Consider the following 15560-nt stretch of genomic DNA (forward strand, 5'->3'; position numbering starts at 1 on the left):
GAAAAAGTGTTGCATTAATGTTATTTGTACAAGGATAAGCTGACATAGGGCTGGAGCCATAGCGCAGTGGTAGGAACCCGGATTCGATTCCTCCGCCCCTCTTGGAGAGCTTGGCAACCTACAGAGAGTATCTTGGCTGCATGGCAGGGCCTGGCAAGCTACCCGTGGAGTATTCGCTATGCTAAAAACAGTAACAACAAGTCTCACAATGGAGACGTTACTGGTGCCCACTCAAGCAAATCGATGAGCAACAGGATGACAGTGATGCAGTGATACAGTGAAGCTGACATAGAACAATTCAAAATGATAAGGATTTTACTTCAAGGACATATGATTGTTCAATGTTTTCAACAGTCTTGAGTTCTGGTTAAGATGATACTCTCAGGGAAGAAATATGATATGTAGTTCACATAGTATTTTGTAAGTTCACAGTTCATGGTCAGAGACCAAATGATTTCTATTAGGGAGAGAAACATTAAGCTCTTCTTGTTATAGCCAATATTTCTCCTTTAGAGCAAAATATTGTAAATGGATATTTTCTTATTCAGCAAAATTCCCTGCCCACTCAAGACCTTATTTTTACAATTACATCAATAATCATTTCCTGTGATGGCCCATCATATTTGAAATCTAATCCATTTGTGGCTTTACAGCTGATTAAACTTTTCACTCTGCTGTATCCTAGCTACAATGTGTCAACAGTTTTGTCTGCATTAACAATCTCCCAATGCAGAGGTACCATAATTAAGCATCTTATTTTGATAGAACTGTAACAGTAATGATAGTAGAAGGAGAAAATAAGCAACAAATGAAAAAGCAATTTATTTTCCTAATGTTTAATGGTTAAGTGTAGAGAAGATGCTAAATACCTGCCTATCCAATATTCTGCAAATAAGTGGATTGAAATCGTCTGTGGTAGTATTGTTATACTTCTAGTATAAAGTAGCTCTTACATGATAGAATTAATTTTCTAACAGAAAGAAGCCATCTTCAAAGCCAAGATTAAAAATTAGTAAAAAATAATGTTATTTAAAATTTAATAATTTATTACTTTATAGTAATACTGACTGGATTCCACAGGATGTCAAATGACTGCATGGCCACCCACCAACAAGATGGTCAGGCTTCTTTGTCAAAACCATGAATGAACGGTTTAAGGCTCTTCCTATTCCTGGAATGAGCAAATATCATTGGGCTACGCTAGCACATGACAGGGACAAATAGAGACGTTACTGGCACCCGCTCGAGCAAATCGAAGATCAATGGGATGAAAAGTGATACAAGTGATTACTTTATAGAAGGAGAGTGAAATTAAAATAGAAGTCATTGATGATATACAATGGTTCAGGTGCAACAGCAAATAATTTAGGATAGGATGAAGAGATAGAGAGTACAGTGGTTAAGGTGCCTGTTTTGCGCACAGTAGACCCAGGTTTAATCCTCAGCTCTGCATATCCCTCATATCAGCGATCACTCCCAGAATTGCCAGGAGTGATCACTGAGCAATAGCAAGAGCAATCCTTGAGCACTGATGGGGGCTCCCAAACCAAAACCAGTTAGATTATTTAAAAGACTAAGAAAATGAATTAGTTCTAGATCCTTCTTGACCTGGGACTTTACAACATAAAATACCTAGGATATAAACCTGAAGAACTACAAATCATTGAACAGAATGTAAGGTTCAAATAAAATGATACAACAGAATCAATTGAGAATTGATTAGGTCCCCTGGAAAAGATGATATTTTAACAAAACAGTTCCTGAAAAAAATTTGTGTTCATTATGAATAAAAGTGTAGAGACAGGATTATGTAAAGATGAATTGTGAAAATGTGTTTAAGGGCAATATGAATTAATTGTATAGAAGAATCATATGAAATAACAGTGAAAATGTGGGTGGAAGTTGTCAATGGTCAGTTTTCCAGAGAAGGACATATGTACACAGCCTTCCGGTTAGCAGTGCATGCAATTCCCTGGAGGTGGCTTTATACGAACAGGTGTGCTCTCTCTTTCCTTCCTCCCCATCCCCTCTTTCTTGTACTCTTCTTCTCCTCTTTCTGACAAGTTTTCTCCCCTTCTCTCTTCTACTTTTCTTTCCTCCATTCCTTTCCTCTTTTCTCCTTTCTCTTTCCATTTCTTATATTTTACATGATCTTTCTGTTCAAGTTAGAAGCTTTTGGAGTTAAGTAATGTATGAGAGAAGCACCTTGCACTCATGGTGCATTTTATTTACATATTCTAGTGAAGATTATTAGAGACAAATATATAGCATTGAAATTTATGACAAGCATTATTAAAGATACAAAAAGGAACATTTTCAATTTTAAAATATATTTTAATTAAATAACTGTGAATTACAAAGTTAGTCATGATTGATTTTTAGGCATAAGATGTTCCAACACCAATCCCCTCAAGAGAGTCCACATTCCTCCACCAATATCCCCAGTTTCCTCCCATGCCACAACCTGCCTCCATTTTGGCACTTTTTCCTTTACTATTACTGATAGGGTATAATGCATCAACTATACCTCCTTTCAGTACCCACTCCAAAAGAGGGTAAATTAATGTTACCTATTCAGAAAGAGTAGACGTAAATGAGGAAAGCTTTTCTGATTGTGTTGCATTTAAAACTTAGAGGTTTTCCGTGTCTTAGAAGCTAAAAGTGCTTGCTAGGCAAGTGTAAAGCCAGGCACTCAAATCCCAGTGCTGCCTACACACAACTGAAATAAAATAAACAGCATACAACGGAGCTATGGGATGAGTTCCAGAGGAATAATGCAAGAATCATCAGAGTCCCTAAAGAACAGAAGACAAATGTGATGAAGGATCAGTAAAGAAATCATTGATAAGAACTTCCCAAAATTGAGGATTACAGGTACTGAGCTCCAAGAGTCCTAAAGAGTCCCAGTGAAAATAGAGTAAATTAGGAAAACTCCAAAACACATTATATTCAAAATGACAAAATCTACAGAAAGCAGCAAGATTAATAAAGGAACTTACTGGAGCGATAGCACAGTGGGTATGGCATTTGCCTTACACGTGGCAGACCCGGGTTCAATTTCTCCATCCCTCTCAGAGAGCCCGGCAAGCAACTGAGAGTATCCCACCCACACGGCAAAGCCTGGCAAGCTGGCCGGGGCATATTCAATATGCCAAAAACAGTAACAAAAAGTCTCACAATGGAGACGTTTCTGGTGCCCGCTCCAGCAAATCAATGATCGGTGTTTAGTCTCCTATTACTATTAACAGAATAGTTAGTCTCCTCTTCTGTTACTTTAGATTCCACAGAGGAGTGCAATCTTTCTATGTCTGTACCTCTCTTTTTGACTCATTTTACTTAACATGATACTTTCTATGTTGATCCACTTATATGCAAATTTCATGACTTCATCTTTTCGAGTGTGGAAATGTCAGACTACAGCTGAATCTCACCAAGACAATGTTCATGAAAAATGAACTAGTCCCAGACACTTCATTTGCTTTCAATGAAATGAAAATCTACACAGCAGCTATGACTTGCTGCCAGAACTGCGCAGGAGGAAGAGAGCAGCGTGAAGCACCTTCAAGAGCATCAAAAAAGTTCAAAGAACCTCTGGCTCCGGGCACATCTTTTTGACTCCACCATTCTTCCTGCACTAACATATGCCTCAGAGACCTGGGCCCTATGAAAACAGGATGAGAATGCTATTCGGGTATCCCAAAGAGTAATTGAAACAGCGATGTTCTGAGTATTACATTTTACTCAAGTGAGAGAAGGAATCTGGAGTTTCGACTGCTGTCGATGATCAAGAAATGGGGATGCTGTCTCATTTGCCAAGGCATTGAAAGTCAGATGGACCGGATATGTAATGCAATTTAGAGATGACCGCTGGACTAGAGCTGTTACTGACTGGATTCCGAGGGACATCAAAAGACCATGTGGCCGCCCACCTACAAGATGGTCAGGATTCTTTGTCAAAATCCTGAACAAATGGTTTGAGCCTCTTCGTGTTCCTGGAGCGAGCAGATACCATTGGGCTACACTAGCACGTGACAGGGACAAATGGAGTCATTGCTGGTGCCCGCTCGAGCAAATCGAAGGTCAAGGGGATGACAAGTGATGCAAGTGATGACTTCATCTTTTCTAATGGCTGCATAGTATTCCATTGTGTCGATGTAGCAAAGTTTCTTTAACCGGTCATCTGTTTTGGGGCACTCCGTTTTTTTCCAGATTTTGGTTATTGTAAGCAGTGCTGCAATGAACATACAAGTGCAGATTCTACTATATCTTTTTGTTTCTCTTGAATATATTCCCAGGAGTGGTATTGCTGGGTCAAATGGGAACTCAATTTCTAATTTTTTGAGAATCGTCTATACTAATTTCCAAAAGGGCTGAACGAGTTGCATTCCCACCAGCAGTGAAGGAGAGTTCCTTTCTCTCCACATCCATGCCAACACTGGTTGCTTCTGTTCTTTTGGATGTGAGTCAGTCTCTGTGGTGTAAGATGATATCTTACTGTTGTTTTGATCTGCATCTTCCTGATGATTAGTGATGTAGGGCATTTTCTCATGTGCCTTTTAGCCATTCAGATTTCTTCTTTGAGAAAGTTTCTGTGAGTGGGTCAGGAAGGAAATCAAGGAATAAATCAAAAGATAACTGGAAACAAATGAGAATGGAGACATGAGCTACCAGAACCTGTGGGACAGAGCTAAAGTCGTGTTAAGCGGAAAATTTATAGCTCTGCAAGCATTTCTCAGGAAGGAAGAAAGATCCCAAATAAATAACTTGAATTCACAGCTCAAGATCTTAGAAAAGGATTAACAAAAGCAGCGCAAGCCAGACAGAAGAAAACAGATAATAAAACTTGAAACAGAAATTAATGACATGGAAACCCAAAAAAAAACAATCCGAGGCCTTTTCACTGCTGTATGAGCATGATCCCAGAGACCAACTAGACTACTTTGGACACCAGCGGCTTGCAGAAATGCCTCTAGACCGTGAACTGAGCCACTGCTGCATGCAGCGCCAGGAGGGAAGGGTTTCTCTCTCCAGGCTTTTCCATCTTATGAGCACCACAATAGGGAAGTAAAAGCTTTAAGTGATGCAATTGCTGGCAGAATTTTCCCTGGACTTTATACAGAATTCCAAAACCGCATGGCCATGATAGTGGCCACATGACCTAATATCTCTTAATTGTCAGCAATGTGAAATGGTTCCTTTTTAGCAAGTCTGACTTTGGGGGTAAACTCCAAACAATAATAGTGAGTTTTTTGTTGAAATATTGAAGGTACTCAAAGTAGCAGCCATGCCTCAGCCATGACTGTGAACTAAGCTATAGCTCCACGCCGGTCAAGGAGAGGAAATATCCTTTCTCATTTTTTTTTCCCTTTTCAAGTAGAAGCGGCGTGGCGTTCGCCATATTATGAGGTCTATTAAGCAGGTATGAACTTGGTGGCGCGAGAAGGAGAAAAAAAATATACGTACTTGGAACAGCGGGACACTTTGGCAGTCTTGGGCCAGGGTCGATACCGGTGCACTCTCCACCGAGATTTGACCTGGGTGGCCACACTTTTGTGCGGCCGCTTTGCTGCTGATCAATCAGGATCCATAGGCCAGCTAGACTACTTTTGGTCCCAGAAACTGCTTGCAGCCATGTCTCTAGACTGTGAACTAAGCCATAGCCCCATGCCGGCTGAGGAGGGAAAATATCCTTCTTTCTAGGTATTTTTTTCCCTTTTTGGGGAGAAGCAGCGTGGTGTTCACCATATTATGAGGACTATTAAGCAGGCATGAACTTGGTGGCACAGGAAGGAGAAAAAAAAAAGAGTTTTGTACTTGGAACAGCGGGACGTCATATCTCTTCATTCTCAGCAATGGAAAACTAATTATCAAATGCTTCCTTGGCAGTAGGGCTGTCTTTTTTGGGGGAAACTCCAACAACAATAGTGAGTTTTGTGTTGAAATATGGAATGTAATCAAGGTAAAGAGAAAATGAAGTGAAATGTATTGGTTACGCAAGCAGGCGTGGGAGGTATACTGGGGTTTTTGGTGGTGGAATATGGGCACTGGTGAAGGGATGGGTGTTTGAGTATTATATAACTGAGACATAAGTCTGAGAACTTTGTAACTTTCCACATGGTGATTCAATAAAATAAATAACTTAAAAAATACGAAATATCAATGAAACCAAGAACTGGTTCTTTGAGAAAATAAACAAGATTGATAAACAATATAATATGGAAACAACCCGAGTGCCCTAAAACAGATGACTAATTAAAGAAACTTTGGTACATCTACAAAATGTAATACTATGCAGTTGTTAGGAGAGATGAAGTCATGAAGTTTGCTTAAAAGTGGATAGACATGGAGACTATCATGCTACGTGAAATGAGTCAGAAAGTGAGGGACAGACATAGAAGGACTGTACTCATTTATGGAGTATAGAATAACATCACATGAGGCTGATACCCAAGGACAGTAGATACAAGGGCCAGGGGGATTTCCCTATAGCTGGAAGATGGCTTCATGAGCAGAGGGGAGAAAGCAGATGGAATAGAGAAGGGAACACTAAGAAAATGATGGCTGGAGGAACCAGTTGGGATAGGAGATGCATGCCGAAAGTACATAATGGACCAAACATGATAACCTCTCAGTGTCTGTGTTGCAAGCTATAATGCCCAAAAGTAAAGAGAGTATGGGGAATATTATCTGCCATAGAGGCTGGGGGAGAGTAGGAAAGGGGAGTATACCCAGGATATTGGTGGTGGGGAATGTGCACTGGTGGAGGGATGGATGTTTGATCATTGTGAGATTGTAACCCAAACATGAAAACTTGTAACTATCTCATGGTGATTCAGTAAAATTTAAAAGAAATTTAAAAAAATTGATAAACCACTAGCAAGACTCACAAAGAAAGAGAGAGAACCCTAATAAGGGGGATATCACAACAGGAACCACAGAAATTCAAAAGATCATCATAGATTACTTTGAAGTCTGTATGCCACAAAATGAGAGAACCTAGAAGAAATGGATAAATTCCTGGATTCCTATAATCTCTCAAGGTTGAATCAAGAAGATCTGGAATACCTGAATAGTCCTATTAACATCATGGAAATTGAAATTGTAATCAAGTCTTCCCAAAAGCAAAAGCTCAGGTCCAGATGGATTCACTAATGAATTTTTCCAAACATTTAAAGAGGACCTATTGCCAGTTCTTCTCAAGCTTTTCCAGGAAATTGAAGAAACAGAAATTGTCCCAAACAGTTTCTATGAGGCTCACATCTCCCTAATACCAAAAGCAAAGAGAAACACCACAAAAAAAAGAAAACTACAGGCCGATGTCTCTGGTGAACATAAATTTGAAGATTCTCAACAAAATATTAGCAGACAGAATTCAACAACTCATCAAAAATGATCATATACCACAGCCATGTGGGATTCACCCCAGGGATGCAAAGATAGTTTAACACTTGTAAATCAATCAACATAATCCATCATATCAACAAAAAAGATAAAAATCATATGATCATATCAATAGATGCAAAGAAAGCATTTGACAAGATCTAACACCTGTATATAATAAAAAAAACTCTTGCCAAAATGGGTACAGAAGGGACTTTTCTCAAAATAGTCAAAGCCATCTACTACAAGTCTATGGCAAGCATCATCCTCAATGGGGAAAAACTAAGAGCCTTCCTTCTAAGATCAGGGATATGACAAGGATGCCCACTCTCTCCACTTCTGTTCAATAAAGTACTGGGAATACTGTCAATTTTAAAGTAAATTAATGAGATCCTGAAACAAATAAAACCATCACTCAAATATAGGCACACTGAGTTTATGTCTTGATGAAGAAACTCCTAATTTCATCCCTGGTATTGTAGCATTGTAGCAGTATCATCCCATTGTTTATCAATTTGCTCAAGTGAGCACCACTAATGTCTCCATTGTGAGACTTGTTCTTACTGTTTTGGGTATATTGAATACACCACGGGTGGCTTTCCAGGCTCTATCGTATGGGTGGGATAATCTTGGTAGCTTGCTGGACTCTCCAAGAGGGACGGAAGAATTAAACCTGTGTTTGGCCATGTGCAAGGCATATGCCCAACCCTCTGTGCTATTGATCCATCCCTGGTATATTTTTTCTTTTTTAAAAAAAAATTTATTTTATTGAATCATCATGTGGAAAGTTATAAAGTTCTCAGGCTTACGTCTCAGTTATACAATGCTCAAACACCCATCCTTTCACCAGTGCCCATATTCCACCCCCCCAAAAAAAAACCCCAAAAAACCCCCAGTATACCTCCCACCCCCCACCCAACCACCTACCCGCCCTGCATAACTGATAAATTTCACTTCCTTTTCTCTTTGCCTTGATTACATTCCATATTTCAACACAAAACTCACTATTGTTGTTGGAGTTTCAACACAGAACTCACTATTCTTGTTGGAGTTTATCCCCCAAGAATACGGCCCTATTGACAAGGAAACATTTGGTAATTAGTTTTCCACTAATAAGAATGAAGAGATATAAAGTCACACGGCCGCGGTAGTGGCCACGCGATTTAGGATTTCTGTATTTTAGTAATTAAGTCCAGGGAGATATAAGCTGGAAATTGCATCATTTCCCTTCCTGGAGCAGCATAGAGCAAAAGCTTAGTTCAGTCTGGAGATATGGCTGCAAGCACTCTCTGGGACCCCAAGTCATATAGCTGGCTCTGGATCCTGGTCGTTCAGCAGCAAAGCGGCTGTGCAAAGGCATGGCCACCCGGGTCGAATCTCGGCAGAGCTCGAGCTGGCACCAGCCCTGGCCCGAGACTCGGTATATCTTTTTTTTTTTTATATATAACAAAGTAAATGCTGAACAATGTTGCTCAATGAGCTTATGTCTACAGTGAAGAAAAGATAATCATCTCTGAGAATATTTTCATCTCTGTCAGCATCAAATCTAATCAGTTATTTCTCATTTTATTCTATGTTGTTGTATAAAAGAACCCCATCTTACTCTTTGTTTCCATCAACTTAATTTTTACACAGTGCAAAATATAGTTTTTAGACTATTTCTCACATTCTAATAATAAATCTATTGTCTAACTTATCTTTGTTCAAAGATATATAATCTTAATTACTTATGTCTGAGTTATGAAATAGAACCAAAATAGAGTATCATGAAATATCTAGGAAAATTTATTTTTTAATTCCTGCAGAGTTGCAAAAATATCCCATTGTTTTAGATTTGTGATCACATATATCATATGAAGTATTAATGTATTCATTACACTAATTATGTGAAAAGAACACTAATAAAAATGTTAATAAAGTTACTTCAGGCTTAAATCTTATTTCAGGAGAGATTGGTGAGCAAAACTTTAAATTGTTACATAAACTGTAAAATAAATTTGCAAAATAAAATAAATTTTTAATGAAGACAGTTTTATATCACATTCAGGGTAAGTTAATATATTCAAGTTATTTTTCACATCTTTATTTAAAAATATCAGAATAGAGTATGGAGAGATACTAAAACTGGTAATGTGCTTGACTTGAGTATTACATATTGTTCCCTGAACCTCTGAACACACGTGATTCCTCTATCACTTATATCACCATCAGATTTGACAATACAAAAAACAGAACAGAAAAATGGGGCTGGAGAGATAGTACAGCAGGAAGGGTACTTGCCGTGTATATGGCTAACCATGGTTCAATCCCTGGCACTCCATATGATCTCCTGAACATACCTGGAGTGATCCCTAAGCACAGACCCACTAGTAAACTCTGAACACAGATGGGTGTGGCCAAAACCCCAAACAAACAAAAACCCATTATATATACATATATTATACATCCAAATATATCATAAGTGGTATTTTAAATCACTGTATAGGCAAAGAGGTAGGGTAGCACTGTCTAGTAGCACTGTCCTCCCATTATTCATCAATTTGCTCAAGTGGGCACCAGTAACATCTGACAACAAATTGTGAGACTTGTTACTGCTTTTGTCATATCTAATATGTCACGGGTAACTTTCCAATATCGGGACTGAAGTGATATTACAGCAGATTGGGCACTGACTTTGAATGAAGTCCCCAAGCAACGCCAGGAGTAATTCCTGAGTGAAGACCCAGAAGTAACCCCTGAGCATTGCCCTAAGCAAACCAAAACAAATATTAGTAGTCTCGCGAAGCAATCAATAACAACCTTCTAGCAGCAATTGTGAAGGAGATACATCAGCAAAATCTGTTGAAGATGACATCCAGATTATAATTGTATATTAGGAAAATTGGTCTGTGTTTCAGATTGAAACCTAGCCACTTAGAAATAATTGAAATAGTCATTTTTAAAAGATCAAAGATTTTATCTGAGAATCTTTAAAGATTTTAACATGCTTCATAAATGTGTGAATACCTCTTATAGTTTTATATTTATGATGTTAAATAAAACATGTAATTTGAGTGTCTACTTATAAAATGTCTAATAAAAGAGAGACAGACCTGCCAGCATCTGTGTCTGCATCTGCCCATTCCCCAGCATAGGGGTTTGTGTCAGCTGATATCAATTTAAAACCTCTCAACTAGATGTGATGAAGAGAATTAAGAAGCCACCCATCCTTTCAGCCCAGCAACCAGGGCCACTTTCCCTAGCATGAGTGGCCACATATAAACTCAGAATAGTGTGATCTGTGGCATTGGTTCCTCCAATCTTCCCAGCTGTAATTACTTCACATAGCACCGACAATCTATGCACTGATAGGAAACTACACTGTCCTAATCCTGTGAAAGAATACACATACTCATGCCTTGGGAACTAAAATGGAAGTACTAGATCTAAACCTTCAGAAAAATACCTTCATTTCATTTCATGTAATGAAAATAATCTGAATAACAGTAGCCCATTTAGTATAAATGATCATCACTCAGGTAACCAAGAATCAAAATTCCACTGTTAGCACCCATAAAGACTCAACAGAACAGAGCAATGAGAAAATAAAGGAACTTAGTTGCACTGCCAGAAAGGCACAAAAGTTTTGGTAGGTCCTCAGCTCATCAAAACACTGAATCCTGGTTGATAAAGACTTCAAAGCAACACTTTCTGCAATGGAAATGGAAATTAAGCAATCACTTGAAATGAAATTTAAGCAATAACTAGAAGAAAAATTCAATAAACTCAAAGAAGAGTTGCTTCACAATATGAAATAATCTATACAGATGGAACTGAATGAGCTAAAGAATAAAACAAGTCATAGTAATAGAATTTTCGATGTGGAAAACCATATCAGCAAATGCGAAGGCAAATATGCAAGCGTGCAGCAATACTGAAGTGGTGTTAGAAAAGTCTCCAAATCATTGGAGTACTAGGAGGAGAAGGAAAAGAGAAAGTTGCAGAATTACTGGTGGAGGAGACAATAGTTTTTCCAGTCTCTGGAGGGAAGCTTTCATACACTTCAAGAGACCCAGAGAACCAAATAAAACAAACTAAAACAGAGCAACACAAAGGCATGCTTGTAATCAAAATGGCAAAAAAAAAAAAAAAAGATAAAGGCTACTTAAAGCATCAAGAGAGAAAAAACCCTCAAATATAAAGAAAACAAAGTAAGAATGAAAAAAGATCTCTCCTATGACGCCATGCAAGCAAGAAAGGAGTAAACTGACATATTCAAAGTCTGTAGTACAAAAAAAACCCTTTTAATCCATTGTCCACTGCCTTGAAAAGCTGTCATTTAGATTTGAGGATGAATGAAAAACACTCAGAAAAATAAGCTCTGGTGACATTTGCTATATATCAACCCTGCAAGAATTACGAAAGGGGCTGTGGGATGGCAAGATAATACAGTGAGCAGGGAGCTTGCCTTGCACGTTGCCAACCAGAGTTCGACCCTCATTACCACATTATATGCCCCTGAACATCTCTATGAGTGAGCGCTTTTCACAAAGTTAGGAGTAAGCCCTGAACACTGCCTGGTGTGACCCCAGAACAAATTGAAACCAAAACAAAACATAACAAAAAGTTGTCCAGCAAGCCTGCCATGGCAGGCTGAATATGATTTTCAAAAAAGCAAAAAATGGGGACTGAAACTAGTTGTGGGGAAAGGAAAATTACCCAAAGAGGATTTATTCAAAGGATCGAAAACATTCTCCCCAGATCAAGTGTAGCAGCACCCACATAGCAGGAACACCTCTGATGTGATAGAATGTGACTGAATTACTCAGAAATTAAGATCATCTCCTAGGTTTTGCATAAAAGGCCCTGGATTTTTTAAGTACATATTTTGGAATTGCAATGTTTTATATAGTTTTGATCCAGACTTTTAAGATTAGCAAGAATCATCTTGGAAATGTGTTGTATATAGTGAACAATTCTATAGGCTGCTTGAAAAGAGACCCCTTTCATGGCTGTTTACTTTTACCTTTATTAAAAATTTAGAATATTTTTTTACCTCAGCCCTTTTTCATATCATAATAATACAGGTTTTCTAAAAAATGGAAATAATACAATATATTTCTTTTATCTTTCATTTAAGTAGGGGTTAAGATGTTGTAGCTTCCTAACAGCACAATAGTATTGAATAAAGCTATGTGTCTCTGCCTATGCTGATGTTTAGAAATACTTTTCAGACATGAGTTTCTTTCTTTTTTCCTTTCTTCTTTTCTTTCTTTCTTTTTCCCCTTTTTTTTTCTTTTTGGCTCCTGGATGCTTCATCTGGACTGGATAATTACAACTGCAATAAGAGCATAAAACAATCAAAGAAACTTTATAATCTTAAATACAAAGAAAGGAACTAGGTTAATTCTGAAGATTGTTGTATGAAGACATTTTTGTTGTTCTTTCTGTGCCATAACCAGTGGTCCTCAGGGATTACTCCTGGCATTGCATTCAGGAACCTCTCCTGACTTGGGGATCAGGGGACCATATGAGATGCTGAATACCAAACCTGGGTTGGCTGTGTGTAAGTCAAGCACCCTACATGCTGTACTATCTATCCATAACTGCCATATGAAGATTTCAAAACTGAAATATGGGTAGCTGCCTTGAAGTAACTATTTCAAACAGTCATATGTTAAGTGTCTTCAATGAACTTGCATATTATTTCCAACATAGAAAATAAACAAAAGTGGAAAGCAGAAAGATTACAGAGAAAAATCCCATACCTTCCTGTGCAGTTCTATGGGACTTTGGACTGCCATGAAGCACTGAAGCTTGTCTCACTGAGCCAGAGAGACTGGACCTACATAGCACAGCATGACTTTGCAACAGCTCAGCTTAATTTCCCACCTCCTCCATTGTCAACAAAGTCACCAGGAATTTTAAGATGCATTCTAGATTTTTTTCATGAAAAGAAAATCATTATTATGTGAACAATCAATGACACAACTCTTTAGATATCTCTGATTCTGATATTGGAGATCATACTGGAGGTCATTTTGTGAAAGTGATAGATTTATGTACTCTGAAGAGAAACCAGAGTTAGAGGCAGTTTTGGAAGGAAATAAAAAAAACTGGATGACATCATATGGAAGAAATGTTACAGACAATCTAAGTCATCAAGGGATGTATCATAGTGGAAGTTTCCAGTCTCATAGTAGTATTTTCCATCCTGTAAAAAGCTAAAGACCGTGTGAAAACAGCATCAATGACAATGGAATGAGAAGGAAAGAGAGAAGGAAAACTGTTCAAGGTTGAGGATTCTCCAACTTCAAATCTTGAGTATGAGAGAACCAAACCAGAATAAATTTTTAATCAAGTGTATGTTAACTACATGATCAGACACACAGATACCAAACTGGCCTCACAACGCCCCCTCTGCAAAAAAAAAAAAAAAAAAAAAAATACCTCTCAAGCTCCTCTCTTAGAAGAGCTTCCAAATCCCAAATCCAGAGCCTCATGGTGCTGGTTATTAATAAAGGTAATTCAAAAGACTTGCAACTCTCTGAATTCCCAGTTTTCAGAAATCTATAGCCAACACAGTTAGAATGTGACTAGTCCAAATATTTATAAAGGCCTAATTCCAAAACTGCTGCTCCCCCTATAAAACCTACACAATGAAAAAGCCAAACTAAAGAAAAATAGTCAGGAATTCTTTCTTTTATGAGTCTACATAGAGTGTTGGCAATTTTAATGCTTTTAATTAAGTTACCAAGCATTTTAGTCCAATCACAACTTCAGTAAAAAGTATAATTGCTCAAATTCCATTTCACATGTTGACAAACTTAATCAGTAGACATGGCTAACCAAATTCATCTGTATGCACACTGATTCAAAGAGTAAATTTTTTAAAGTATTGAAGAGGGATAGAGTAGAAGAGATCAAACTCATACTGCTCAGAGAAGAATGACTCACTTAATTTGCATAATAGCAATAGTACTCAAAGAGAAAGTGATATCAACCAAAACTTTGATGAAAGTGAAATTCCACAAGAGAGTAGCAATGCCACAGTGATATCTAATAGTCTAGTCATTTCTTGTACTTTCCCACAAACTGATGTTCTTTCAAGTTCACTGGAAGTAGAACACAGATTGTTAAAAGTGATAGGCTGGCAAGAAGACAGTGAAATGATGAAACGTATGCTCCTTTAACTGAGGATGAAATGAGAGAATTCCAAGTTATTAGTGAACAGTTACAGAAGAATGGCCTGAGGAAATGTGGTATTTTGAAAAATGATCTGTAACTTTCAGTGTAGACCCTGGAAACAGGCACTTTCAAACCCACTATTGAGAATGATGACACTGAAGCAAGTAACAATGACACATCGGATGATGAAGATGTGTGAAGGATATCCTAATAGCGTTAGAGATTTTAGTGTGATGCATCTCATACAATTTGGGGTGAATCCTAAAACTTAAGAACTATAATTTATGTCTGCCACACATGCAGGGAAAGGGTTGGAACAGGGCATGGAGGGGAAGTACTGGGGATTTTGGTGGTAGAAAATGTGCACTAATGAAGGGATGGGTGTTTGATGATTGTATGAACCAAGGTCAAACATGAAAGTTTTGTAACTGTATCTCATGGTGAGTCAAAAAATGGGGGAAATAATAATAAAATAATAAAATTAACATTCAGAATAAAAAAATAGTAATGTGTAGTTCATGCCCAATTCAATCAGCTTAATCAAAGGTTGAATAAATATCAGTACTCTTACACTATATAAAAAAAAGAACTATAATTTCTTGGAGCCAGGGAGATGGCTCAGTGGGTAGGGTTCTTATCTTGCACATGACCAACAGTGTTTGATCCTCAGCATCCCAAATGATCCCTGACCACAAACAGGGATTCTTGAGTGCAGAGCCAGGAGTAAGCCCTGAGCATTGCTGGATGTGGCCCGCAAATCAAAACCAAAACAAAACAAAATAAGAACTATAATTGATGTAGTAAAATGCCCTATAGAAGAAATTTTTTGTGGGCATTTCAACCTAAAGAATACTATGAGTATTGTGTTGGGCTAGTTGGTTTATGTTGAAATTATTTCATTTTAGATTAATGTAAAAATGAGGATTTTGGTTGATTCAACATTGACATACTTCATCGCTCTAGCATTTCTCTGACCAGCAATGCAATAATAAAACAAATGACATATTTATCAC

The 15560-nt window shown here is 37.9% G+C and overlaps 2 pseudogenes; one reads left to right on the forward strand and one right to left on the reverse strand.

The window, feature by feature from the left end:
* Positions 1 to 15560, reverse strand: part of LOC129405954 (craniofacial development protein 2-like) — an 81599-nt pseudogene that overhangs the window by 47960 nt on the left and 18079 nt on the right.
* LOC101557152 (vasculin-like) lies at positions 13420 to 14746 on the forward strand (annotated as a pseudogene).

Source organism: Sorex araneus, chromosome 6, assembly GCF_027595985.1.
Source record: "Sorex araneus isolate mSorAra2 chromosome 6, mSorAra2.pri, whole genome shotgun sequence".
In the NCBI taxonomy this organism is placed as follows: Eukaryota; Metazoa; Chordata; class Mammalia; order Eulipotyphla; family Soricidae; genus Sorex; species Sorex araneus.